This window comes from Lagopus leucura, unplaced genomic scaffold (assembly GCF_019238085.1).
Source record: "Lagopus leucura isolate 7727_CA_CO unplaced genomic scaffold, USGS_WTPT01 Super-Scaffold_100002, whole genome shotgun sequence".
Classification (NCBI taxonomy): Eukaryota; Metazoa; Chordata; class Aves; order Galliformes; family Phasianidae; genus Lagopus; species Lagopus leucura.
The window spans coordinates 3,129,432-3,137,839 of record NW_024962263.1 but is presented as its reverse complement, the minus strand read 5'-3'; the positions used below and the strand labels follow the sequence as shown (position 1 = coordinate 3,137,839).

General features: G+C 39.5%; 1 long non-coding RNA gene across 4 annotated transcripts; it reads right to left on the bottom strand.

Annotated features, from left to right (window-relative positions):
* Positions 1-658: 658 nt before the first annotated feature.
* Positions 659-8,176, bottom strand: LOC122179182. Of its 4 annotated transcripts, none has more exons than XR_006178566.1 (5): positions 8,136-8,173; positions 5,291-5,375; positions 3,407-3,521; positions 3,201-3,249; positions 659-2,662 (listed from the first exon to the last, which is right to left on the bottom strand). It is a non-coding gene; the product is annotated as an uncharacterized LOC122179182 (long non-coding RNA). The 4 variants fall into 4 exon arrangements; XR_006178568.1 differs by lacking the exon at positions 5,291-5,375 and adding an exon at positions 6,730-6,877 and having other exon boundaries at positions 8,136-8,171; XR_006178567.1 differs by lacking the exon at positions 5,291-5,375 and having other exon boundaries at positions 8,136-8,176.
* Positions 8,177-8,408: the final 232 nt, after the last annotated feature.

Sequence of the window (8,408 nt, the reverse complement as noted above, 5' to 3'; positions counted from 1 at the left end):
TTCCCAAACTGCTCCTCAACAGATTCCTTGTACCAGCTGGCCCGTGGTGCAAAAAAGACTACACATGATCCATTATGTTAACCTACGTACAAAACATCCTCTATCCATTTCAGCTACAAGTAAAAGTCTTCACGACTGTAGTTTCTACTCATTATTTGCAAACATCTACGCAGTAAGTTTTTGCAGCATAAATCCAGGATCATGTCCAAGAGTGTCACTGGGGCAGTCAGCTTCTCCAGCCAGCCTGTTAATCACCATATCTAAGCAAAAGAGCTGGTTTAAACACAGGAAAAGCTGTGTAGGGTCAATCTTCAGGGCAGCCTGAAATTTCCATGTAGAGACCCTTGCACCAAATACTTGGTGAAATATTACACTAAACACCACTCAAATGCTTTGCTGTGAGAACGTCTAGGAGTACAGTTGATAGCCAAGTTTCAAATCAATTCACAGTCTCAAACCAGGCATTATCTCATCATGACAGACAAGGAAGGGAGTTCCTGGACCACCCGGGCTGCTAATGACTTAAGCGCAAGTGCGAGAGTTTGAGCACAGGCAGTGACCCGATATCTAGCTTCAATTATAAGGATGCTGTACACTTGAATTTTGTCTTTGTAACTTCAGTCCCATACTCCTCAACAATGAAAAAAAATCCCAGATCTTAAAAGCTGTAATTGACAATGTTTATTACAGGGCCTCTCTGCAAAATCTCGGCTTTCCGGAAAATTCTTCCATTATATCAGAGACCATGGAAGGGCTCATCTAGAGATTCAGCATCTCTGTGGCACCGTTTTACAGAAGAGAAAGCAGGACTTGGTGTTGCAAAGTAGAAAATTTACATTGTAGCTCAACTTGTAGTAGTTAAATTACCTCAAGAAATTCTTTATAGCCAAGTTCCACTGAAGCAGTACTATACAGGCTATATGCACTGAAAAACAGTCAGTATCCTTCCCTAATAAGGGAACTTATTTGCAAATGTGATCTCAAAATGTGTTGCAACATTTTGTCTAAGATAAGGACATCGGTTCTCTAATGGGATAGATACAAACATCATCTGAGCCAGCAGTAGGCTTTGTGAGTGATATACAAAGGAAAATATGCCTCACATTTTGAATGGTTGATATTTATAGGAAAAACAGCATATTGCAATTCTTATTTCAGGATTAGAACATTAAGACAGGACCACCTACGTACTCCCCTGACTGCTAACATGACTCAGGACAGACATGTGACAAAGCAAAAGGACTATGTCTGCCCAGTTTGTTTTTTTCCAACACTAAGTGTACTGAAAAGGCCAAGAGGCAGCTATATTTGTACTTTACTTATCCTGCTATTTCAATTTCATCTCAGTGAAGGAAATTTATGAAACTCTGGACACTGAAAGCATAGTATAAACATGGTAAGGCACTCAGCCACTGGCATTTTGGATCATTTAAAATGAGATCTGTCTAAGCTGACAGCCCCCTATTTCAGCTGTGAGAGGCAAGTACATGCATCTCATCTGCACCTGAGTAAAATGAAATGATGATTGTTACTTCACTGATGGTTAACCATACCAATCCTGGAATGATTGAAAAAACACAGAAAACCCATTAAGCCTTTGGAAATCAGGTGCTTTTTTAGCCACTGCTGCCGAGACACTGTTCTGCTAGGGTAATAGAAGTTTAAATTCTTAATGTTTGCCCTAGGCAGTATTTTTAAAACCACAAAGGGTCAGCAAAAGAAAAGTGACGGCACGAAAACCAATAAATAACCTACAATTTGTAGGCCTTTGGGCTGCAAAAAGACTAAGACACTCTATTCTGTCATAAATTAAGAGAATCTTCCCACACTAATCATCACATTTGCTTTTATTCAGCTCTAACTACTGCATCTGTTACAAAAACATCCTCAAGCTGCTGGCTCAAAAACGAATGGTTCCGCAGAAAAACTGAAGTGTCTAATACACTGTGAGAAGGAGAAGCCTAGTAAGACATCCCTTTGACTGGCAGTAGCAAATATAGATACTAAGTAAGGCACTAGATCTACATTATCTCAGATTCCTTTCATTCTCCACAAACAAGGTTACACAGTAATAAGATTTTCTAGACAGAAATCTACTAGCCAAATGTTTGAACTTGTACATAATGTTTTCCAGAACACCTTGGCAATCAGCGTCCCTCCATCCATTCTGCTCCATTTTCTTGAGGTAATATGATTCCTACCCCACAGCCTTTTAGTTTCAGCTTGCAGTCCATCACTTTGACCATCTCCTTGGGTTTGCCCTGCTGACTATTATGAGAGCTGCTAGTATTCCCAGCAAACAAAATTACTTGATCTCCATATCAACTGAAAGTCCCCATCAATGCACACATTTGAATATTCAAAGACAGTAAACAAGAGACACTGCAAGAACAATGGAATTAAATAGTCTTCTTGCTCCCATGCAGGACCTGCTTCCACCACTGCTATCTTGTCACTGTTGTGGGGCTTGCGAGTTCTTTTTCTGCTCTACTAATTTCTTCCAACAGTTTTTGTAGTACCATATCCCAAGATATTTCTTCTACGACAACCCATGTTGCCATGAGAAGGGAGTGGGCCGTGTTCTTATTCAGGCATGTACATTCACAACTAAGAGACTTTCTGCAGGATATTTTGAGGTATTCCAGTTAGTTTTCTTTGGGTTCTAAAATTAGAACAAAATATATTATTTTTGAATGATTTCACAGCTTCACACTCACAGTATCTTATCATGTTAGCCAAAGTCCACCCTGTTGTCTCACGGTCAACTCGTTGTCCATCAGGACACCCAGGTCCTTCTCTGCAGAGTTTCTTTCCAGCTGGTCAGCCTCTAACCTGTACTGATGCTTGTGTTTTTTTCTCCCCCAGCTGGAGGACCCTACTCTTGCCTTTGTTGAACCTCATCAGATTCCTCTCCATTCAACTCTTCAGTCTGTCCAGGTCTTGCTGAATGGCAGCACAGCCTTCAGGTGTGTCAGCCACACATCAGCAAACTTGCTGAGGGTGGATGCTCTCTCTTCATCCAGATTGTTGATGAAGATGTTACACAAGAATGGGCCCAGTACTGACCTCTGGGGAGCACCAATAGTTAGAGGGCTCCAAATAAACTCTGCACCACTGATAACAACCCTCAACTCCACCAGTCAGCCAATTCTAAGTTCACCTCACTGTCCATTTATCTATCCCACACTTCCTTTGCTTACCTACAAGGATGCTATGGGAGTCAGTGTCAAAAGTCTTGCTGAAGCCAAGCTAGAAAAGAAATAACATTGCATAGGAGTGAAAGAGATTTCTGAAGACGTTATCCCTGTCATTGCAACGTAAGTATAGATAACTCCACTGAAGACAATAAAGACCCAGTGAGAGAGAAGCATTAATCAAGGCTTGAATGTCATGCAAAATGGCTTACTTTTTGAGATCTTTGGAGCCATTCCACAGAAGAGATTAAAATCCTCTGTTCTGTTAAAAGGACATGACAGAGTTTCCCATTCAGTCTTAAAGAACTTGAGCCTTTGTTTAAAATCCTGCACAAGAAAAGGTTCCATTATTGACAATGGTTTGGAGAGAGGAATCAATTAATTACTGGTGATTTTGGCCTCATGTGATTTTTCCATTGTACAGTTCAAGTGAAATACATTGTTTCTAGCAATGCAGTAGCTCTCACTAGTAAAATGAAGCATATGAGAAATATCTAAGGAACCAGCTGTCTATCATAACAAATGAAATGAAAATTCCACTCCATTTAGTGCATTCCCACAGGAGTAAAGCATGCAGCAAAGTTTCAAACAAACAGAAAATGCAATAGCAGCCCTTAACTTCATTTTCCTGTATCTGTTCTCAATTTTACAAGGGATATATTTTAAACATCTGCAATAATTACGCCCTAATTCTTTTTAAATTAAACGTCACGGAACATAGTTGAGAAAAAACAGTCTTCAGTACAGAAATTACATATTTTAAAGTGACACATAACAATGATTAAGGAACTGCAGGTACATTTAATGAAAGGTAGTGAGAGACTCAATGGGATGACTTTTTCCTCTTTTCCTGAAGCTGTTGTATGCGACTGTCCTTAGAATCACCCTAAAAGATTCCTCCCTTTCTATCACTCCTAGCTTCTCCTGAAAGCACAGACCTTTTGAAGAAATGATGCATTATTGGGGACACTGACATATCCTAATACTCTCTTTACTTTCTGTTTGACACAGCTTACGTATCGTGAAGTACAGATATAGTTCTAAATTAGCCTGTTTAAAGTGTTGCCAAAACCCGTCTAACAGGGATAAATAAACTTAAGTGTATTTTTAAACAAAATATAAACATATGCATGTGTATAAACATACTCAGGCTTCTGGTGCAATACTGGCATCTTTTTGGGGGAAGACCATAATAGTCATCAATTTCTCCTATTCTGTTGACATTCTGGATGCTGACCTTCTCCTGTCAGAAGTCCTTGAGAAGCCAGATTGATGTGGAGTAGCAAGGCAGTCACTAATAGCTTAACACAGGGAATACTATCAACATTTTTTCCTCTAACTAATGTTTTCTCTTTGTCGACATAGCCAGTACAGAAAAACTTAATCCTCCACAAAAACTTGCTGTGAAGCATCACTGAGCTGCTCTTATTTGACTTCACTTTCTTCCTTCACAGAAGCGAGTAGAGAATGCATTAAAACAATATGAAGAGCTCAATCATTTTGTTCAAGCATACATATTAAACAATTACAAAATATTTAAGCAGTCAGCAATAAATCAAATAGATAACTTTTTTTTTTTTAAATATACAAGAGGAAATCAGAATCCATGAATCTGTGCAAGTTCAAATGATCAAAAGTGCTGACCAACCTGAAAAATGGACCTTGCGGTGTTCTCAAAAAGTTCATTTCTGAAAAGCTTTTTCTGTCCTTTTTTCTTTTTTTTCCCCTCAGAACTTCAGGCAAGACAAACAGCCATCTGTTATAATCCACCGCACTTCCGCAGTGTACTGGGACTTCAAGTTCTTCTGTACTGGGACTTCAAATTGCCAGAGCCTAGTATCAATCAAACCTGAATTCTCCAGGAATTGTATTACATGATGTAAATCCTACCTTTACTGAAGAAATGGCTAAATTTTTGTTTAAGTAACATTTACATGTGATAAAACAATCACTCAGGTTTATTTCACTTATATGCTATAGTTGAATTTATTTAAAATAGAGCTGACTCTGGCTCACTTTTTCTGCATTAAATTACATTAGGAAAAAACCATATATTTAATCAGGAATAAGTACAGATTATTTACTACAAAACCTACCTGGCCTTCCTGCAGTGGAGCAATTCTTCTGTTTATTCATCCCCACAACCACTGTGTTTGAATGGGTTTTCTAGATATCCCTTTACTGAAAAAGACCTTTTTACTCTCAATAACCAGAAAAAAAAAATAGGTCTTCCTAGAAACAGCCTAACAAGCATAAGCCTACACAAGTGATAGCATAACTACGAACCAGTGAACAGATACTCTTCCTTAGATCTGTTAAGTCACCCACTTTTTAAGGTTTTGCCAAAGAAATTCCCCTGTATGGATAAACGCTATTCTCAGCACATGGGAATGGGCCCAACGTTGTCTTTTTTTTTTTTTTTTTTTTTTTGCATTCTATTGGAAACTTTTTAATGAAAATATCATCCTTAAATTTGTTTTGTTTTATGTTGCTAATAATATTGCACATTTCTGTGTTTCCCGTAAAAGAAAAGCTAGTTCTATTCTTTTTTTTTTTTTTTAAATTTCAGAGCTATGCTGAAGGCCTAATTTGGTCCTCAACTAGTAGCATTCATAGCATCATAGAATCACAGAGTCATAGAATGGCCTGGGCTGAAAAAGGACCACAATGATCACCCAGTTTCAACCCCCTGCTATGTGCAGGGTCATCAACCAGCAGACCAGGCTGCCCAGAGCCACTTCCAGCCTGGCCTTGAGTGCCTCCAGGGATCAGGCATTGGTGATGCTTTTGATATTTTTCCAATTTCAAATCAGTTTTAATTAAAATCAGCTTACAGCCCTATGAGAAAAAAAAAAAAAAAAAATCTTTACAAGTAATCCTTGGCACAAATTCTACTGGGTAAGAGATGATACGTTTTGTGAACTCAATGCATTTAATATATTGCTAAAATTTCTTACTGCAACAAGCAAGATATATCAGAGACGTGGTGACAGAGAACAGAGGAAAACAACTGTTGCTGAAAGCTGATAGACTCAAGGGTCAAAAGGATAAAAATAAAGGATCAAAATAAAGTAGATCTCCACTATGGAGGTGTAGTGGAGCTATGGTATTATCTTGAATAAATTCATTTGGGTTTAGCTTTTAATGTTAACATTGTCAGTGTTTCTTGCACTCTGAGGCTCCTTTATACTGTGCTGAGGTCTCTCACTTCCAAAACACTCCAGAGTGAAGTACCACCCTGCTCCAATTATCACAATGAGCATTTGGAGCCAAGGACCCTCCATACTGATGGCTGCGCCTGAATTGATACCAGTGGAAATCTTCTTGCTTGTCAAAAAGCCAAAGGTATCCTGGACACAGACTACCACCAGCTAGGAAGGACTGACCCAGGTCATCCTGCTTGCCATTACCCCTCACACCTCTCGTGACAGAACCACCTCACTTGCTCCAGTCTAGATGAGCCATAAAATAATTTAACTCCAAGAGAAGTAAGTAAGGGAACAGCAACACAAATGGATCTGATTATAAACCTCACCAAGAGATCATCTTCAGCTCAGGGCACTGACAAGTGGGTGTCCTCCTCAGCAGGCAGAGCTGTGGCTGAGGGACGATGCCCAAATACATCCTGATACACGAACTGTAGCACAGCGGCCAAGCAAAACACCACAGAGCAACCTTTCCACCTGGAGGGAGCATGTTTGGTATTAGCTTCTAGCTTAGTCTGCTGTGAAGTCTAGCCATGAAAGATCTCATACCAATCTGAGTGAACATGAGAGGAGGCCTTGATAAAGGACAAAACATCAAATGGAAAAGATAAGTTAGAGTTTGTGCTGCAGGAGCACTTGTATTTTTTTTTTTTTAATTTAATTTTAGTAAAAATATTTTCTGTGCTCAGCTGCTGCCATCTTCAGAGAGCAATGCATAATCTCATTCATCCAAGCACATTCACATCAATCCACAGAGCACAATTTTACTAGGGAAGCAAATCTGACTTGTACAAGTTAACGCCTGTCATATACAGACACTATTTCAAATCATACTGGTGGCATGGTACAACACGGACTGGAACACTAAATCATACATCACCTATAGGCCTAAGAAAGCCCTATCATCCATGCAAAAACAAAGCTGCCTCTCCAGGCCTACAAGAGCAAGGTTATCGTTACAACCTGCTGGTTATAAGTATAAATGTGAAAGCCACATGCCACTGAAGAAGCCACCATGCAAATGTAGCAGGCATGATGGGGACGCTAAACCCATAGAAAACAGAAAGATATAAGCCCATGTGCCACAACTGACACAGTTGTGTTGACACAGGTCAACACAACAGTAAAGCAGGAGAGAAAATGTGATTTTCTACATATCTTTATGTAATAAAACAGGTGACGCACGACTGATGTGGATCTTGATAATCACATAAAGCACAGCTGCAGCTCTCTGGGAGTATTTGGGATGATTTGCACCCCTACTAAAGAAAGCACTGATGCAAAGCCAGACAGAGTACTTTGGAGCAAGAGAGAGGAAGGACAATCCTTGTCACCTTTCCTCTGACTCAGCAGCCACCAAATCATAAATAAATGAAGTAATACTGAAGCACATCCAGGCATACAGCCATAAATCTACAGGGACATCACAATATGTTTTTATTTTTTGTTTCCTCACTGTTAAACAGATTAAGTTGTGTCCAAACAAATTTTACTTTCATTGATACTCCTGGCTGGAAGTTTATGTCAAGTAATCACTACGCATTACTAAAATTAACAACATAGCCAGTTATGCTCCCTGGCTTTACAAATCCTCTGTGCACGCAATTTCTTGTACATACTTCACCACTGGATAATCAATGAGTATTAATATGTTATAATTACGAAACAAACAAGAGAGTTTGACAAAGCAGACTATGATAACAACAACAAAAAAAAGGATAAATAGAAGGCTTACCCCTATCCTGGGCTCACTTACAAAACTCCAGCAAAGCAGATCTTCAGAAGAGATCCTTCCCTACTGGTAGCCAGCTCTTAAATAGGTCTAGGAGCAGCACAGCTGAATTGCCTTCACCTGTGCTCCTGTGGCTGACTCAGTGCTCACCTCAGGTGATCAATCAGAGGTTCAGGCCGTGCCTCAGCAGTTCCCATACAACCACCATCACCATGACAAAGCTCCAAAGATTCGTACTTGGATACATGAGAAAGCATCTCACCACAAAAGGAGGAA